Here is a 23307-nt window from a genome sequence, read left to right as displayed (position 1 = left end):
TTAAATAAATTTATACATAGAGCTAATATAGAAGAAGAATCATTTTTAGATGAAATTTTAAATAGTGATATAATATTTTTAAATATAAAATTAAAATATACAAATGATAATGATGATATGCTATTGTTAATTGATTTAGATTTGTCTAATAGTATTTTTTCTAAAAATTTAGGATGTTCTATTTATGCAAATAAAAATTATACAGAAGTAAATTTTATTATATACTTTATGATAGAAGATATTTTGTCTTTAAATACTATGTTACATACATATAAAATTACATATACTATTCCTGTAATAGATCAAATGTAGAAAATAAAAGATTATTTATTTTTTTATCATTAGATTTCTGATTACGAAAATGAATTTTTTTTAAATTGATTAGATACATTAACAGAAAAACAATTGAACTGTTTTAAAAGCCATAAAAAAGAAAATAATATAATAAAATTATGTACTCAAATACCATATTTACAAGAAGTAGAAGAATTAACAACTACTAATCTATTAAAATTATCTATATTAGGAGAAATTAATTTAAATCAAAAATAGTCTATTTTATGAATAGAATTACCTAGATTAGAAAATACAGTATTTTCATTAGAAAATATAACTAAATTTGCAAATATAATTCTTTCAAATGTTCATTTAAAATTAAATATTTCACATTCTTTATTAACATCTAAAAAAATATATCATACAACTTCTATAATAACCTTTAAATTAATAGGAAAATTTAATAATTTAAATATAATAGGAGAAACTAAACTAATAGATATTTATAATAAAAATATTCAAGTATTATTTGAAGTCGATGAATAGTGAAATATAATGAAATCCTTATCTATAGAAAAATTTAAAATGGAAATTAATATTGCAGGTAATGATTATAAAGTTAAATTACACGGAAAATTAAAAGATATTTTATATGATCTAGAAAAATCATCTTTAACAAAATTAAATACAGAATGTTGAATCTATTTAAATTTAAATGAAGAAAAAATATGACCTAATAATATACTAATAAAAACAGAAATGAATATATCAAAAATAACAAATAATAAAATAGAAGAAGAATTATCTCCTCTTAAAAAATTATTTACTAATATAAGCATAGGTAAAAAAATAATTATATGAAATAATTATAATTCATATATTAAATTAGATTCAGATGAAAATTTAACCGAATTAGAAACTCCAAAATTTGAAGCATTACCTAAAGGTTTAAATATACAAGTATTCGATATAAAAATTACAAAAAATTTTATAATAGAAAAATTATATACTAAATACGGTAATAATGTTTTTAAATATACATGTGTAGTTAAAAAATTAGAAGTATCCCTACATAATAATATATTTTTTAAATTAAAATCTTCCATAAAAATTTATTTAAATATAGAAGAAGATAAATTAAAAGATTTTGTTCTTTATGGTAAATTTTTATTTTTTAATGATTGAAAACAATTAAATGGTATTATTCATAAAGAAAATAATAATACATGAATATTTACAGGTAAAGGAGAAAATTTACTTAAATTTAATATAAAAATAATAATATATACAAACGAAATATATAATTGACCTACTGGATTCACAATAACAATTTCTATCTCTGAAAATCAATTAGCCCAAATACTTATTAGTGTAGTAAATAAAATATCAAGTTTTATTGAAAAATTAGAAAATTTTATAAAATCTAAAATATTAAATGAAGAAACTTTAAATGAACAAATAAATATAATAGAATTAAAAATATAGAATAAATTAGAATATATAAATAAAATAGAAAAATTAACAAAAGAAGAAAATAAATTCATAAAATTATATTTAAAAAAACAACTTTTAAAAGATCAAAATGAAAAAACAAAAGATCTAATTTTAAGTGATTTTTATAATAAATCCATTTCTGATCTAAAAAAAATAGCAAATAGTGGCAAAATATATATGAAAGAATATGAAAAAAATATGAAAAAATCTGAAAAATTTATAGATAATCTTAAAAAAAATTTAAAATCTAAATTTGATATTCCAAATGTATTTAAAAAACAAAAAGACTTAATAAATAATGATCCAGAAATAAATAAATTAAAAAAAGAAATAACATTCTTAAAAGCAAAATATTTATTAGAACAAGGTATATTAAAATGCATATGAGGTGTTAGAAAAATATCTGATATTCTTTCTTTAATAAGTAAAATAAAATTATTAAAATTACAAAATATAATAGGTTTAGGTGGTTTCTTAATAAAAACTGAAATTCAAAAATTTTCTTATGATGATAAACCTGAAAATATAACAGTAGAACTCTATATAAATATTGCTATCAATATAAATCCATTAGTACCTAAGAGAAATATTCAAGTTTATAAAACTACCTTAAAAAATGCAACTGATATAGAATATATAAATAATGAAATAGCTAAAAGAACCACAGAAGAATTTTTAAAAAAAGAATCCCTTCTTCCCGAAACTACAAATCCTGAAGTTTATGAAATAGAAATAGAAAATGAAATTAGAAAATTATTTGAAAAATATAATTCCTTATTAAATGATTAATTAATTTTAATAATAATAATTAATTATCCATTGAAATCTATTCCTTATATTTCTTCTCTATTATATCTCCCACTATATCTATATCTTCAATAATACCTACAACTTTTTTATTTCATTCATTTATCTTATCAATAATACCATTATCTTTATCTTTAAATATTATTAAACTATTTTTCTAATCTATTAATATATCATCTTTATCTTCTATCAATTCATGTAAATAATCCATTAAATCTATATCTTTTATATATAATATTTCCTATAATTTACTATATTTTATATTATAATAATAATTTTTACACAATTTTAAATTTCTTCTATCTATTTCTCTCATAATATTTCTACTAAAATCATTATAATTTATTCCTTCTCTAAATATTTCCATTATAATCTTATCCTATATCATCTATTCTAATACATATGGATACTATATAAATCCTCTATAAATTTCTATATTTAATATTTGAATATAATTTTCTTCCAATAATATTATATATGTAGCCATATATTTCTCCTTTAATATATCTATATATTTCTTAAATATTTCTCTTTCATAACATATACTAATTATAAAAAATATAATTTTCTTTAATATATTTAATTTATCCTATTTCTATTCATATAAATCCAATAATTTAAATCCTATATCTATACATTTTACATACTAATACTAATAAATATAAATACTTAACTATAAATTATATAAAAATAATAAATCCTCAATATTAAAATAATTTTCAGGATATCTATTTAATATATTACATAATAAATTCTATCTGTCAATACATTTCATCTTTAATGATGTCTTTAACTTCTCTAATAATGTATTAATCTTATACTAATTATTTAATGAACTTGTTATTTCTATAGGTATATTTTCAATAGTTTCATATGCCTTTTCATACTTATTATTTTTTGTATAAATTTCATATAATTTCATTAAAATAATATATTTTTCTTCTTCATTCTCTATTTCTCTTATTAATGTTCCATAAAAACTCTCTAATATAAACTATAAACAATTATTTTTCATAAAATAATCTAATAATTCTATTATTTTTCCTAATATAAATTTTCTAACTTTTAAAAACTATGCTCTTGATGAATATATTAATTTTATTTTCTCTATAAAAATCTCTCTATTGAAATTTTCTATTAATATTCTTACTATATTCTCTACTGTAAATAATACAACATTTTCATCCTTCTATATTCTATTCTATGCCTCTACTACTAATAATTTATCAATAATTGCCTAATAATTTTCCTAATTACACTACTAACATAATTCTTTTACTTTATTGTAATTTATATTTTCTTCCTTCATTATAAATTTATGATATTTTTTGTGCTCTTAGTTTATTTTATTAATCCTCTATATAATCCAAAAAATGATGAAGAATGTAGAGAATATTTATTAAATTCATCAGTAGCTGTTTATACAATAGAATCCGTTTCTACTCAAATAATAATTTTTATAATTTATTTTACTATATCAATTTCTGGTCTATGTTCATACATAGATAATAATAATGAATATTTATTATTATAATTTTTAATTAATTAATTTTTATTTCCAATCCTATATGTTCCTGTACTATCTCATTCTATATTAGGACATTTACTTGGATCCTTACATTTCACACATTCTTCAACTCCATCTGCACTTAAATATCCAGGATTACATGATAAACAATTTAAACTTGAATTGTGACATCTAGTATGAAAATTCTATGCTTCTTTATATATATCGCAAACCTCTATTTTTAATCCTTCTTTTTTATCCTTATCTTCATATACCTCTAAACAATATAATATTCTCTTCTTATTTAAATCATCCTCTATAACTGGTCCTACTATATAACTATTATCTATTAAACTCCATATATTACTCTCATTTAAATTCTTACAATCTCCTACTATAACATCCATAGACTCCTATAATTTTTTATCTTTTAATACTAAACATAATTCTGTATCCTATATCTTTATCTAATTACTATTATCTGAATCTATATCCCAATAATAACTTCCATTACATTTATCAAATAATATATTATTCTTTTCATCCACTCTAATACATTTATTTAAAGAATTACTAATAAGAAATCTGTTATTACATAATTCACTTCCAGGTCCATAATAATTTTTACTTAAATTCTAATTTTTAATAAAATCTAAAAGCCATTCTGGTACACATTTAAATTTATTTCCACTAAGATTTAAACTAACTAATTTTTTTAAATTATTAAAAACTTTACTATTTAATTTTTCTATATTATTTCCACTAAGATCTAATACTTCTAACATATTGTTTTCATTAATAAAATCTAAATCTATACTATTAATCTAATTATTAGATAAATCCAATTTTTTTACCTTATTAAAAATATCTAATTTTGTTAATTTAACTATACTATTGCTATCAAAATTTAATTCCTCTATACATACTATATTTCCATTTATCCTTATTTTACTTAAATCTACTATTTTATTAAAAGATAAATCTAAAATTTTTATATTAATTTCATTATGCTTAAAATCTAAATTTATCTAATTTATTAAATTATTATTTAATGGTAACATAGTTATAGGCCCATTTAATTCCATATTAACTATTTCTATCTAATTATTGTCTAAATATAATGATTTTAATCATGGACTACTTGAAAATGCATATCTATCAACCTCTTTAATTATATTCTTACTTAATATTACTACCGATAAATAATTTCAAAAATCACGTGAAAAATCCATTTTTTCTATTCTTTTTATCTAATTACCCTCTAAATTAATATACTACATTTTAAATAATAAAAAACATGCAGGAACATGCATTAATTTATTATTTTTTATATATACCTCTCTCATTGCTCCAGCTATAGGTATAAAATTTATATATGTTAACTAATTATTATTTAATATTAATATTTCTAAAGTTTTTGGTACATTTCCTGATATATTATCTATCTAATTATCTGATACATCCAATTCTATTAATCTATCCACATCGAAATTATTAAAAAGTAATTTCTTCATCTTATTACCTCTTAAATATAATCTTTTTATAGTATGACTTCTCATTATTAAATTTTCACTTATTAAATTCTCATTTAATGATAAATATGTTAAATCATTATAAGTATCTCTAGTAAATATATCCTTGTCTATTACAATTTTATTATTAGATAAATCTATTGTATCTATTGGTAATGTTCCTAATACCTCTGGAATCTCTTTTATATTATTGTTTTCTAAAATTAAATAACGTAAAGTATATAAATATTTAAATCCATCCTATATCTCTGTTAACTAATTGCTTTTTATATATAATAAGTTTAATTCTCTTAAATTCTCATTAAAAAATATGTTTTTTAATTTATTATTATTTAATACTAATATTCTTAATAAACCCTTATTTTCTAAAAAATCTCTAGGTAATTCCTCTATTTCATTATCTTCTAAATTTATTAATATTAATCTTGATAATTTTTTATAAGATTCTCCTTCGATTTTTTTAATTTTATTTTTGCTTAAATTTAATACCTATAAATTTGTATGATCATCTAATAACTAATATGGGAATTCACTCAATAAATTACTCTCCATTGTTATATCCATTATTCCACTCAACTCTTTAAATGGCTCATTTGGTATACTTTTAATTAAACAATTCTTTAAATTTAATATCTAAATATTTTTCTATGAACTATTAGTAGATATACTATCTAAATTATGCTTTTTCTAATCTTCGCATATCATACTTAACTATACAAACTATAATCCTCCTGCTGAACTAAACATTATCTTCTCATCTTCATAAATATGATATCCTCATTTCCATTTATCTGAACATTGAGATTCTCCTTCTCCAGGACAATTACAATCCTCTATTTCATGATACTCCTTTAAATTATTTATAATTTGAATTTTAGTATTACTTATAATATTTTTTAATCAAATAGGCATACATGTAAATTCTATATCTTTTAACTCTATAATCTCTAATTTAGGAAATTGATTAATAAAATCTCATGGTAAACTTTTAAACTTATTTCTTGATAAATAAAGCTCCTTTATATTCTTCGCTAATCTTAAATTATATGGAATTTCTTCTATCATATTATCAGATAAATCTAATATCTCTAAATTTATTAATTTTTCCCATTCTATCTCAATATTTTTAATATTATTTCCCTTTAAAAATAATTTTTTAATTTTATAATTAACTATCTCCTTAGGTATCTCATCTATCATATTATTAGATAAATCTAATAATTCTAAATTCTAAATAATATCTAAAAATTTAATATCAATATACTATAAATTATTTCTTATAATTACTAATCCCTTAAAATTTTTATTCTTCATATTCTCATAATAAATATACTTATATCCATCATATCCAATTTTTATTTTTCTTAATATATTTTCCTTATAATCTCACTCATTTAAACAATTATCATTGCCTTCATCTTCAGGACATCTAACTCTTTCCATACTATATTTTCCCTAATCAAACTACTTATTATCATGCAATAATCCTATTATATCTATAATCTTACTTTCACCATCGCTAATAAACTCAAACTAAAATTCTTTATTAGGTTTATATAATAAATATTCTTCCGTATTCTTCTCTATATACTTATATCCACTATCATATAATTCTCCATATATCTTAGTTATCTAAGGATTTTCTGTAATTATAGCAGGTATATCAGCAAATTTATACCAAAATGTTAAAACTTCACTCTATATAATACAATTAACCTTTTCCTTACTATTAAAATATTTTTTACTCTCTGTAATACTTCCTATACAACTAATCATAACCTAATCAGATCCTGGATCCATAATCTTACTATATAATATATTAGGCTATTCAGAAAATAAAATACTATTTATCGCACTACTAAAACTCTACTATGTAGAATGACTCTACTTTATATCAATTAATTCCTACTACTTATTCATAATACCTATTATTATTCCATTTATAGTTATCTATGTTAAAAATGATGGACTCTTTAACTATAAATTAAATTCTTTTCCACATTCTTTCCCATGTATTCCCTTAACTATAGTTAATGTAGGTGTTGTAATAACTCCCGGAAATATAAAATCTTGTAATCTAGTATGTACCGTACTTATAATTATACAATTTATAATCTCTCCAAAATATAATTCCTTACTCCTTCTATATAACCCATAACAATCCATACTAAAATGCTCAGGTTTTGGCCTCTATATAAAAATACTAGAATCATTAATTAATTTTATTCTTTTCATCTTACCATTAATCTTATCATAAGAATTTATATATAATGATACCTATATAGATTTAGGTTCACATTTTGTTTCAAATAAAAATTCATATTCTTTTAAATATGAATCTGTTGCCTCTATATTTTTAATTATTTTTAAATCCTATAATCCCTCATAATAATCTTTTGGAAATGTTTCCTTAGCTATAGGATACTAAGACTTAACTCTACAACTAACTATCTCTCTAAAATAAACTATAGTACTGTCATCCGGTCCTGAACAATAAAATTCTAATGTATTTATAGTAATATTAAATACCCTTATCACAGGCTTTATTTTTACCTTACTATTGTCATAAAATAATAATGATATTATATATTTTCCCTCCTTATCAGGTGCATTAAAATAAAATTCGTAATAAATACATTCACCAAGACATCTACTAAAATTATTTATCTTGACAAAATCATCATTTAATCCCACTGATAATGTATTAAATATATTCATTGGATTACATGAATACTATGTTAATACCTAACATATTATCTACTCATTAGTATAAACTATAGGACTCTTACTGTCCACTCCGTAACAATAAAAATGAATATTTTTATTGTTATTTTTTGGTATAATAAACTTTTCTGGCTTCTTATACTCCCATATTAAAATAATCTCTATTATAATACAAATTAAAACAATAAATCCTATCTTATATCTTTTCATATGATAATCACTTATATTTCCAAACATTCCCTACTAATTATTGTTATGTGGCTGTACTGTTATATTCTACATTTTTTGGGTTAAAATTATTCTTAAATTTAAAACTAAAAAAATTTATAATTTTATAAAAAAATAATATCCGAAAAAAATAATCTTATTTAAATTTAAAACTGAAAAAATACTTAATATATACCACAAATATAAAATGGATGAAACTATATATGATAACTTAATTAATACTAATACAGAAAATGAAACAGAAAATGAAACAACTAATAATACATTAGATGAAAATTCTTATCAATTAAGAATATTTTTAGCTATCTTCATATATACAAAAGGTCTTATTACATTATTTATTTTTTTATGAATATTTATAAAAAGTAATGATTTATATCTATCCATATATTTAATCTCAATTGCATTGACTTTATTTGGTAGTTTATTATTTTCTAATATCGATCTTATATTATATTTAAAAAATTTATTCGATTTAAATAGATGAAAAGCAACCTCTATATACATCATTTCATTTTTATTAATTCTTATATTCTCCCTTTTCAATATCTTTTTAAATAAAATTATCTATATTACATTAATAATAATTCAATTATCTTCCTTAACATATATAATATCTACATATATATAATAAATAATTTTTTAAACCCCTGTTTCAAATATTTTTTTTTAAAAATATCAGTTTAATATAAAATAATTAAAAAAATAAATCTGAAAATTATTGTAATTAATTAAAAATTATTCATAAAATATATATCATTATAATATAAAATAATTTTAAAAAGATAAATCTAAAAATTACACTATAGTTATTATTGTTTTATAAAAAAATATAATCTATAAAAAAATTATTCAATAAATATTTTATAATAATAATAATTAAAATATAAAAAAATTTTAATAAAATATAATCTATTTTACATAAACACAAAAATATTAATGTAGTCAGCAATGGAATCATTTTCAAATGTTACTGGAATAGGTGTTCATAATTCAGACGATCATCCTATATTACAAGAAATAGATAATTTATTTGGTATGCCTTATACAACAAGAATAACTTTGGCTATTATATTATATATAATAGGAGTGGTATTATCAATAATTTCATTATCTTTTATTTTTATATCTACTACCATACTTATTTGGTTATATTTATTATCAGTTATATTAAGCTTGTCAGCAAGCTCATTATTCAGTGGTCCTATAACATATTTTAAAAGATTATTTGATGCACAAAGATGAAAAGCAAGTAGTGTATATTTCATTAGTTTATTTTTTACATTCATATTATTTTGATCAGGTAAAGGTGTTTTACCTATTTATATTATATTATTAATAGTATAGTTCCTTAGTATGACATATATAACTCTTACAACAATTCCATTTATGCAAACTACTATGGATAACTTTTTAAATGTATTATTTTAAAAATCTAATTAATTAAATATATTCCTTATCTATTCTTATTATTGGCTTAATACATAGTTCAATTAATCTATTTTTATCATTTCTACTTAAATAAGGTAAAAATCAATTTGATTCCTTTCCAAATACTAAATTAAAAAATGGAATATCATTCTAATACGATGTTCTCTCATTAAAATAATAATCAATTGTACTATACTCATTCATTAGAAAATATATCTAACTAAATCCTAATATAAATGTTGCTACTGATACAGATAATGAAATTACTATATTAAACATATTAATTATATTTAATAAATTCTTATTAAATATAATTAAAATAAAAAATAATGCCATATAAATCCCTGTATAAAATAAAAATAAAACAAAATATTTTAAATTTAATAATCCTATACAATTATTCATTCACGGACAATGATGATCCATATTTAATGTACACTAATCACATATAGAACAATGATGCGTTTTAATAAATTTTATCTTAGAACATCTAACACACTTATATATCTCTTCTATATCTTTATCCTATTCTTTATAATGCATAAAAATATCAATTCCTATCTAACTATCATTAGATGTATAAGATGTTTTTAAATATGCTCATAAAGATAAAAAATATAACAAAATCATAAATAAATGAATTGGTATAAAATATATTAAAGATCATTTGAATTCTAAATAATTTGGTATTATAAATATAAACTATATTATAATTATATATATAACTAATATTATATAAATTATAACAGGTATAATAAAACATGCTCTAAATACTTTCAAATAAATATAGGAAATTGTATCAAATAAAAACATTCCTTTTGTGTTAATAAAAATAATATTTATTTATTTTTCTAATATTTTTGTTTTACCATCATAAATAATATATATCCTCCTATAATAAAACAAATAATAAATATTTTAGCAATTATTCCTCATCCACTTCATATATAATAATAAAAATAAAAAAATATTAATATAGAAATAACAATTATTAAAATCTTCTTTCAATTTTTCATTAAATTTTCACTCTATTTTTTAAACTATAAAGATTGTTCAACTATGTCATGTGATTTATTATAAATATTTTCTATTTTTTCTCCTCTCTATACTAATTCTTCTATATTTAACTACATTAAATTCTATATTTCTCCTAATTCATCCTATACTTTTTCTGTAGTTATATTTTTTATCATTTCTTTAATATATTTACTAAAAGATTGATGACTATATGGAACATTAGATTCAAATGACGTATGCAAAGTATGAAATTTTTCATTTAAATTATCTATCTATTTTACTATTAAAGAAGAAGAATAAGTATTTTCTACTATACACAAATAAACTAATTCTTTTCTCTAAATTAAATATAATATCAACTAATTCTATAATTCTGTTTTAGTAATTTCATTTTCATATCTATGATTTAAATTTTTAATTATTAATTCTAATTCTTTTAATCCTAACTGTTTAACTTCTGTAGTTTCATACGAACATATAGGAATTGCTTTATTTTTTAAAAATATTCAGCAATTAAACATAAATTAAATTTAGTGTTAAATCCTAATATAATTAATTATCGGATCTTAATAATATACTGATAAAATCTATCTTTTTAGAATCATCTATTTTAGATTCTAAAATTTTTTTCATTAAACTTTGTATATGAGGTTCATCTATTTTTTTCTAAATATTATTGATATCTTTTTCTATATCATTTACTTTAAAATTATCTGGTCTATTTTTTATATAATCATCAAAATATTTAATATCATTCATTTTATCTTTATTTTTATTTCAAAATTCTGATAAATCATTATAAGAATTAATAACATTATTTTTACATATATCAATAATAGGACTTCTAAAATAAGTAATTTCTTCTCTATGTTCTATATTTCTATTTAATTTTGATGATCTTTTAGGCTTTTTATCTATTCCATCTCTAACTCTTCTACAATGTGCACAAGTGCATATATCTAAACAAGCCGGACAAATTCATAAATTATCTTCTATTTTCTTAACTTTGTCCCCATATCTAACTAAACAAGGTGCGCAAAATTTTTTTGTACAACCTAATTTTAAATTGCTACATAATGAAAGTATAATAACAGGCTTTAAGTTTTTACATTGATGACACGATATTTTAGTTTTTTCTTTAAATTTCTACTATTTATTTTCTAAAATTTTAATAAATTTATTACCTTTTTCACCATTATCATTTGTGGTAATAACTTCTGTTGGTTTATTTTTTGAAGTTACTATTGCGTTATTATTATATTCTTTTATTTTCTTTCTTTCTGTAAATACCATTATATTTTTAAGTTTGTGATAAATTCATAAAAAATATAAAATATAAAATTAATAAATTATTTTTTTATAATTTCTAATAGTTTTTCTATATCATTTTCTTTATCAAGATTATTTTGATTTTCCGATTTCTTTATTACACTTACTGCACATTTTATTTTTTTAATATTTTTTATAGTTCCATCTTGATTTTCTTTGTATACATGTGAATAAACAGCTAAATCTTTTGTTGTTGCTGTGTGTATAATTGGTACATTATATGTTTGACATAATCCAATAATTAAATTTTTTATTGCTTCTTTATCTATATCATTAGCTAATACACATATTTTAGCTTTCTATGAATGAATTGCCTTAACACACTACTTTAATCCTCTTACTAATTCATCATTGTAATATGCCTTATTTAATATTGTCTTAATATATCCTTGTATTAATTGATTTGATAAATGTTTTTCTATTTCTACTTTCATATCTTGATATTTTTATATAAAATCAAAATATTTAAAATAATGTCTCAATTTTTCAATAATTTCGATGAAATTAATCAAGAAATTGATAAAGAATTTCAATTGCCTAAATTTAATAATAATACAATTGATATAGATAAATCGTTTCATTTTTCGCAAAATAATATTAAAGAAGAATTTACTAATGAAAGTATAAAAAATATATCAAAAAATAAAAGAATTAAAAGAAAAAGTAAAAAATTAAAAAAGAAATATTATGAAAATAAAATGATTCAAGAAATAATTATTTTTAAAAGAATATTTATAGAAAATTTTCAAAATTTACACTGTATTTTATTAGATAAAATATCTAATATTAAAGAAGAAATTAAAAATGAAGTTAATATTTCTTCTTCTTCTCTTATAGAAAAAAATATTCAATCAAAAATATCTTATAAAAATATTAATTTATCTGTAAATATAAATAATAATAAAGTAATATTAAATAAAATAGATAAAAAATTAGAAGATTTTAGCGCTAGTGTTAGTACTATACATAATGAAAAATCATTTTCTCTTAATAGTAATAATAATACTTCATTGAAAAAAACAATTAGAAAAAATAATTTATTAATAAATAGAAAAAAAAGAAATTTATTGTCAAGTTCTTATTAGAATGATGTTAGTATATTAGATATATACAATTTTTAAATAATTTTATTTTTTAAATAAATATTTAAATTAAAATAATAATTTACGGAATAATATTAATTTAATACACATATATGGAAATTATAAGTACCCCTATTGAAAATGAATCAGAAAAAAATAGAAATATATTGATATCTTTTTTTGTATTTATATATTTATTTTATTTTTATTTTATATCTTTTACTTTAATATAATAACTATAATAATATTTTTAATTTTAGGTATAATATTCACTATACTTTTATATATAATGGACTTAAATAAAATAAAAACAATATGGAAAAAAGATAAAAAACAATATATAAAAGTACAATCAAATAAATTTTCATCCTATGATACAAGAGTTAATAAAGATGATAAAAATTTAGAAGAAAAATAAAATCACAATTTATATAATTATTTTAATTAAAACAAATTTTTGTTTATAACTTCATTATTCCGAATATATTCTAATAAATTATTATAATTTTCTATATTAAAATTTTCTATTAGTGTGCTATTGTTAATTTCTATTTCATTTTTGTTATATTTTTTCTATAATGTTCCATCTACTATTACTTTCTAATCTATAAATTTTTCTATTTCACTCTTATCACTACTACTTGCAAGTTTTATATTTTGTAAAATATCCTTTTCTATATCTCCTAATGATAAATAATACTCATTTTTCTTACTTTTTACTGTTCCAATTACTCTTACATTCTATTTATTTATTGTATTTGGATTTAATACCATTTTATAAATATCCTCCATTTATTATTTTTGATAAAAATATAAAATAATAATGAAAAAAATAAAATATATTATTAAAGCTGATATTTTTTATATAGCTTTACAATCTGTTATTATAGAAACAAAATTAAATTTTTATTTTAATAATTTTGGCTTATTATTATATACAAATTATGCTAATTGTTAGTATAATAAAGTTTTTATAAATAAGAAAATATTTATTAAATATAAAATGAATATAATAAAATTTACTATAAATATTAAAGAATTTTTATTAATATTTAAATGTTTTAATTTAGCTTCTACTAAGTTAATTATAAAAATAATAAATAATAATTTATATATTGTTTTAAAAGAATTTAATTTTAAAAATATTTTAAATTTAAATATTATTGATGAAGATAATAATTATTTTTTAAATTTTAATTGAGATAATTTTAATATTATTTTTCAATCAAATTTAAAAAATAATTATTTAAAAAATATATATAATGACTTTCATAATAGATCCAAATATATTGAAATTAATTTATTAAAAAATTCTTTAAGTTTTAAAGAAAATATAGAATATATTATTAATGTATAGAATGAAAATAATAATTCTTTTTCATATTTTTATAATTCATTATTATTATCTTCTTTACATCTTAAATTAGAATTTTTTAATGATATAAATTATATTTTTTATGATAATGGTTTATTGAAAATTTCTTCTTCTATTTCTTATGATAATAATTTATTAGAATTTACTTCTTATATTTTTTCTATAGTAAATGATAATTTAAATTTAATTTAATTATAAATACAAATATCAATTTATAATAAACCTGAAGCATTTAAATTCTTGGAAACTATATTTATTCTATTAGCATCTCATACATAAGAAATATTTTCTGTATTTGTTGCATCTGTTATATAAACATATTCCAATCTATTTAAATATCTATTATGCTAATAATACTATTCTTTAATAAAATTTAAAGCTTCATTTTCATCATCTCCTCCTTCATACTAAGGAAAAGTTTTACTTAAAGAAGATGATTTTATTTTCTAAAGAAAAATATCCTTCTTATTTAAGAATAATATAACAGGAATATTTTCAAAATAACTATTTCCTAATATAGAACTATATATATTAATAGAACATTCCATCTTACTTAATCTAGGATTTTCTAATGATTTTTGATCATATTCTGTTAAAGAACTAATAAATAATACAGCAGAAATATCTTCGAATAATGATAATCATTTTCTTCTTTCTCCTGCTTGTCCTCCCACATCTATAAATCTAAATTCATTATCTTGTACTTTAAACTAAATCTCATGAACACCTGATGTTGCTGATCTAGCTTTAATTATATCAACTATACTTGGTATATATTCTTTTCTTAATATTCTCTATAAATTATCAATAAAATAATTAGCAGAATCTAATAATAAATATTGATCTCATTTTTTTAATATATCAACTACAATAGCATCATTAAAAAATTTATATAAATTTTTATTTATTTCTTCTATATCATCTTCATTATCTTCAATATTTTCTATATCATATAATTTAGTACATAATTCTTGATTAGTCTCATCATGATATATAAATTCATTAGCATCAACTATATCTTTTATACTTCTAAATGTTTCCATAATATTAGATCAAATTATATACTTAAAATTTTCTTTTTCACCCTAACTATAAGTCAATTTATTTATAATTCTCATCTATTTAAAAATAGTTGATTTACCTGACTCTGGTGGACCTAAAACTAATATTTTAAATTCACCCTTTGACATAATAGCATTTTGTTTAAGTATAAGATTAATTTTGGAATGATTAGACTTTTTATTTTTTGAATGAAGACACCCCATGCTTAATATCACCTTTATTATTTTTTATAATTTTGTGTTAAATATAGAAATAAAAAAAATTATATAGTCCGGGATTTTATTATATGTACTGTTGACATAAATCATTATTTTTTATATAATGTATTAAAAGATTATTCTTTAACACAAAACACAAAATATTAAAAATGATAAATACTTTTAAATATATGAAAAATCATTTTCTAGTTAGATTATTAGTATCAATTGTAATTACATACCAACTTACATATTTATATCAAGTTTTTTATACAGAAAAAGGTAGATTATTTTATGATTTTATAAATCAAATGAAGGTTCCTTTTTATTCTAAATATACTAATACAATGGATTCACTTTTTATTACTATATTAGTAATATTAGTAATATTAATCTTTTCAAGCTATTATTATGAGAGAAAATATATAGTAAATTTAATACAATAGTTCAATATATTAACGTCAGTTTTATTTATATATTTTTTTACGTTTGTTTTATCTTAGTTTAATAATTAGGTTAATATATATCATCAATTATCCCTTACTTTTTTTTTACAAATTTTATTGGTAAAGTAACAAATTTTTTCTTATCATTAATAATATACAATGCATTAGAATAGATAATAACATCTGAAAAATTAAAATTATATTCAATTATATTAGATATAATACAATTGCTTTTAATATCTACAATAATAGTAGGAACAAGAGGATTATTTTGGTTAAGTAATTCTCAAAAAATAAATGAAATAAATGAAACTTCTCAAAAATTTTGCACACATTATAAATCATTACATTTTCTTATAATAACTTCCTATATAGTTAAAACAATAATTAATATATTTATAAAAAATGAAAAATTAAGAAAAAAAATAAGATTTTTAAGTTATATAATAAATATAACATCATTATTATATATAATAATAGGATTATAGTTAAATTTAGATAATAAATGTATTAGGTTAAATATTTTCAATAAAAGTGGATATCTTGATGGATTTAAAACAATTTCTATGAGTCAAATTATGTTAGTATTCTTTTTATTTGTTCCTTATTTATATGTATTTATAGGAAAATATCTTTTAAACTATACTTTAAGTATAGATAAACAAATAGAAGTAGAAGAAGAAACAAAAGAAAATAAAGAAATATCAAATTATTATGATATTAGTACAATAAGATTATTTTTAGTATATTGTTTATTGGTTAATATATTATTAAAAGGATTATTTACTTTATATAAAAATAATATATTAATATCTCGTTATTATTCATCTACTATTTGGAATTATTATTATTTTATCGCTTTAGCATTTTAGTTAGATATTTTATTCTATGCTAATTAGTTCATACGTTATTTTTAGTAATTAATTTTATTGGTATCATTTTAATTATTTTTAAAAATTATATAAATTTTTATATACTATAATTATTTTAAGAATTTTATGTAACTTATAATTAAATAATAATTACTTATTGTGATTTTTAACACAAATTAAATACATTAATTAATGGCTTTGAAAAATTATAATAGAATTACTTTTGTTCCAATAAATATTTGTCTTTTTTTAATATCATTATTTTTATTTATTGCTTCATTTGAAAAATGTAAAAAAATATATGAAAAAATTTCAATGTATCAAGAACATATTTTTATTATAATATAGAAACTTAAATGAATATTATTATCATATTTGATAATATCTATTTTGAATATTTTATCTTTATTTAGTTATAGTGCTAATATATTTATATTTATAGGTCTAATAGGATATCTTTTTATTTCATCGTTTACTATAATATATATACAAATGAAAAAAAATCAATATTTAATATTAGAATTACCAGAAGTAGAAATAGATAGTATAAAAAAAGACAATATAAATTTAAAATTTAAATTTTTAGGTACAGAATATAAATTATTATTATATACAAATTCTAATTCATCTACAATATTAAATGATTTTAAGTTAAAAGATTGAAATGATAAGATAGATATACTAAATAAAACATTTAGAAGTATATTTTATTTTTTATTTTTAATATTAAATGTTATTTTAATCTTATCATAGTTAGGAGAATTATCATATTCATTTTCTACATTAAGAAATGCATCTTTAGCATTTTATTAAAATAATTTTTTATCTTTAAACACTAATGTTATCATATACTAGTTTCATAAATGTATTTAGAAATAATAATACAATAGATTTATCTATGAAAAATACTTTATTAACTAATGTATAGAAATATTTCAATGTTAATTTATATTATTTAAAGAATAAAATATTAATATTGTTATTTCCTTTTAAAAAAAATAAATGAATAAGAGAATAGAATAAAGAAATTTATATAGACACTGAAAATTTAAATACAATAAATGTTGATTTTCAATCACCTATAAATGATATAAACAGTCCAGACTTATATATACCAATATTATCTTATTTAATATTTATTTTGATAAAATAGTTGACTATAAAATCATATTCTTATAATAATTTAATATATTTACAATTAAATAGTTGACATTTAATTATTTGTTTAATAGAAAGTATAATATATTATACAATATTTTATATATATTCATTAACAGTAATAAAAATTCCATTTTTTGAAATAATTGCATATTCTTTTTATAAGTTTTTTTATTTAACTTTAATACAATTATTAAAATTTAATAGATTTTTTTATTATTCTTTATTTTTATATTTTCTTATTAGTTATATTTATTTTCTTATAAAATCATATTCTGTTATTTTATATACAGTAGAAGAACAATAGAAAAATCAAAAATTATCTAATAAAAAAACAGTAATAATATCTATGTGTATAATATAGTTCTTTTTATTTTTATTATTAAATTTATGATAAATTAATTAAATTTATTTTTTATTATTATCAATTAATGAAAAAATATAATAGAAATAAAAAGGAAGAAATAATATTAGATACATATGTTAATGATTGAGGATTAACAAGACATCATTTAGATTCTTATAATTATTTTATAACTTCTGGTATTAAAAAAATAATATTTTCTAATTCTATAATAAGATTTAAAGATATATCTGATATATACATTAAATATATTGATATAAGAATAGATGAACCTGAAATATATGAAGATATGATAAAGTATAAAACTACACCACATCAATGTAGATTAAGAAATATAAATTATTAGAGTCCAATATATGTAGATGTAGAATATATAACAAAGTATAAAACTATATTAAAGAAAAATGTTTTAATAGGATATTTACCTGTTATGGTTAAGTCTAAATTATGTAAATTATATAATAAATCAGATAAGGAATTAATAAAATTAAAGGAATGTATAAAGGATCCAGGTTCATATTTTATAATAAATGGAGTTGAAAAAGTTATATTAATATAGGAACATATAGCGCCATGTAGATATATTATTAGAAAAGACAATAAAGGAAAAGATATAATTTATATATCTAGTATAGATGAAAAAAGAAAAGGAAAAATAATAATTTATATGAAGAATAATAAATTATATGTTAGAAATAATTCATTTAAAGAAGATATTCCTGTTATAGTATTATTAAAATTTATGGGATTAATTACAGATTATCAAATAATTAAAATGATAGGAGAAGATATAGAGTAGTATATAATACCATCTATTAAAGAATGTCAAGAGTTAAAAATAAAGAATGATATAGAAGCATTAGCTTATTTAAGTATGAAAATAAAGAAATATTTAATAGGATCTAGTTATTCTAAGTATGAAAATGATTTATTTAAATTAATAAATGAGTTTATATTACCACATATACGTATATATAGAAAGGAAGAAATGAAAAATATTTTATATAAGAAAGCAATTAATATTTGTTTAATGATAAGATGATTTATATTATATAATTAGGGTAAAATAAAGAAAGATGATATAGATTGTATTAGATAGAAGAGATTTGAATTAGCGGGAGATCTTTTATGATTATTATTTGATGATTTATTTAAGAGATTAAATTTAGAATTAGAAAAAACATTAATAAATAAGATAAATTAGACAAAAAATCTTAATTTATAGGATTCATGATTATAGATAAGAACAGATATAATAACATTAGGATTATCTAATGCTATTAGTACGGGTAATTGAATATTATCATTAAATAAGATGTATATAAGTAATATAACATGTTCATTAATAAGATGATCATATTATTCAGTAATAGAGACTATAAGTAGAATATCAACAAATATACCTAAAAATTCAAAAAATATAACACCTAGAAATTTAAAAACTACATAGTGAGGATATATATGTCCAGTGGATACACCGGAAGGTGAATAGTGTGGATTAATTAAGCATTTAGCATTATATTCTGCAGTAACAACTAAGTAGAAGAGAAGAGAATTATTATATATATTATTTAATAGATTAGAATCATATTATATAGATTATATAGAGAGATTAGATGATAATTGTATTTATATTTTATTAGATGGAGAGTTAATAGGTACTACTAATATGGATCCATGTTTATATATAGAATTATTTAAAAAATTAAGAAGAAACAATGAAATATCATAGTTTATTAATATATGTTATATTAAATAGAAGAATTGTATACATATATTATCAGATTAGGGAAGATTAACAAGGCCATTAATAATAGTAGAGAATAATAAGAGTAAATTAACGGAAGAAGTTTTATTATTATTAAGAAGAAAGATATATTCATATCAGGATTTAATTTTAATGGGTATAATAGAGTATGTTGATATACATGAAGAGAATGATTTAGTAATAGCTATAAATGAAAGTGATTTATTAATTAATAGTTATACACATCTAGAGATAGATAAAGTTAGTATATTAGGATTAATAGCGGGTTCAATTCCATTTTCTAATCATAATTAGTCACCACGTAATACATATCAATGTTCAATGAGTAAATAGTCTATTGGTATATTATCATACAATTAGCATTTAAGAATGGATTCTATATAGTATTAGTTAGTATATCCATAGTTTCCATTAATAGATACTAGAATATCTAAAATAATTAATAACAATATATTACCATCAGGATAGAATGTTATATTAGCAGTAATGTCATTTAGTGGATTTGATATAGAGGATGCTATTATAATAAATAAAGGAAGTATAGATAGAGGATTAGGTAATATATTAACATATAAGAAGTATGAATAGATATTAGAATCATATCCTAATTAGACTAGGGATGAGATTAGAAGTGTATAGATATATTCGGAAGAAGATAAGAAGAATTTCAATAAGTTAGATAAGAGAGATGGATTATTAGTTCCTAATAAGAAGATATAGAACAATGATATAATATTCAATAGAATGATACCTAGTGATAAGATTAATTTAATATATAGTAATAATGAAGTAAGTAATGTAATTAGGTTTAAGAATAAGACAGGTGTAGTAGTAGATAAGGTATTAATAACAAAGAATAATAAGTAGAAAACATTTATCAAGTATATAGGAAGAGAATATAGAAAGCCATAGGTAGGAGATAAATATTCTAGTAGACATGGATAGAAGGGAGTTATAGGATTAATTGTATCTGAAGCAGATATGCCATTTACTGAATAGGGAATAAAACCAGATATAATAATGAATCCGCATGGATTTCCATCAAGAATGACGGTAGGAAAATTAATTGAATTGATAGGGAGTAAAGTATCATCATTAGAATGTGAATAGATAATAGATGGAACACCATTTAATGATAAAATAATAGAGGATATAAAGGAATTAGAAGAGATATTATTAAAAAATGGATATAATAAGAATGGGAAGGAGAAATTAATATCAGGAATAACGGGAGAATATTTAAAAGGGGAAATATTTATAGGGCCAATGTATTATTAGAGATTAAAGCATATGGTAATAGATAAGATATATTATAGAAATATGGGATAGGTTAGTAAATTAACAAGATAGCCTGTTGAAGGAAGATAGAAAGATGGAGGATTAAGATTAGGAGAAATGGAGAGAGATTGTTTATTAGCATATGGAGTTTCATCATTAGTAAAGGAAAGATTATATAAATCAAGTGATTATTATAAGATGTATGTATGTGGTATATGTGGATTAATAGCTACATCAGCTAATTATTGTTAGTTTTGTAATGATAATAGTAGGATAGAGTAGATAGATATACCATATGCATGTAAATTATTATTATAGGAATTATATACTATGGGAATTTATATAAAATTAGAAATTTAATTAATTTTTAAATTATAAACCGCAAAGTATATGAATTTTATCATTTATTATACCTATAGTGAATTGGGATCTTACTACTATATGATCTTTCTTTTCGTATAGTATGGGTAATGAAGTGAAATGTTTTTGTTTAATGCATTGATTTATACCTACTATATTTTTATTATCTATATTTAATTTTAAATTATCTAGGGAGAAGGGAAAAGCACCGTATAAATGATTAGCTGTATTTAATACTATTCTTGAGCATTTTAGAGATAATTGTTTATCTATATTATAGTCTCTTCTGTATATATTTTCTTGAATTTCTTCTTGATTTTTTTCATATACTTGATATTGATTAAGAGGAATATCTGTATTAGTAGTGAATACTAAATCTATTTCATATATATTATAATTTTCAAATGTAAATTCTTTTATTTTATGGACTTTATCATTACCTTCTAGGTATATATTTTCATTATTAATAATTGATTCATTTGTTATTATAACATATCTTTTTAATTGATGCATTAGTACACCTGGATAGGGTCTACAATTATATTTAGATGCTAATTTATTTATTATTTGAGTTACATTTTGATTTTTACTATTGGATGTTATAGTATTAATAATTTCATTTTTACAGTCATTTAGACAGTTTATAATAGAGGGAGGAGTATTTTGATTCAATATTATGGTATGGGTATAAAGACCTGGATAGCCACCTATAGAGATACCAAAGGAGATTTTTATAACATCATTTATTTTTAATAGTATATCATGAGTTTTATCGATTGGTCTAAAGTGGCAAACAGTATTATTTAAGGATAGAGTAGTAGGAAAGGATATATTTTTATCTATTGTATTAATTTTAAATTCTTCATAGCAATTATTTAAATATTCTAAAATTTTTTTATCAGTATTTTGGCATATGGATAAGACAGAGGCATTAGGTATGCACAATGATATAGTATAATTCATTGTATTTTTAGATATAGTATTTATCTATTGATATATT

General features: G+C 18.9%; 1 pseudogene; it reads left to right on the top strand.

Moving 5' to 3' along the window:
* The first annotated feature begins 861 nt into the window (after positions 1-861).
* Positions 862-22307, top strand: LOC125290450 (annotated as a pseudogene).
* Positions 22308-23307: the final 1000 nt, after the last annotated feature.

This window comes from Alosa alosa, unplaced genomic scaffold (genome assembly GCF_017589495.1).
Source record: "Alosa alosa isolate M-15738 ecotype Scorff River unplaced genomic scaffold, AALO_Geno_1.1 AALO_1.0_unplaced_5, whole genome shotgun sequence".
Taxonomy (NCBI): domain Eukaryota; kingdom Metazoa; phylum Chordata; class Actinopteri; order Clupeiformes; family Clupeidae; genus Alosa; species Alosa alosa.
This window is presented reverse-complemented; position numbering and strand designations above follow the sequence as displayed.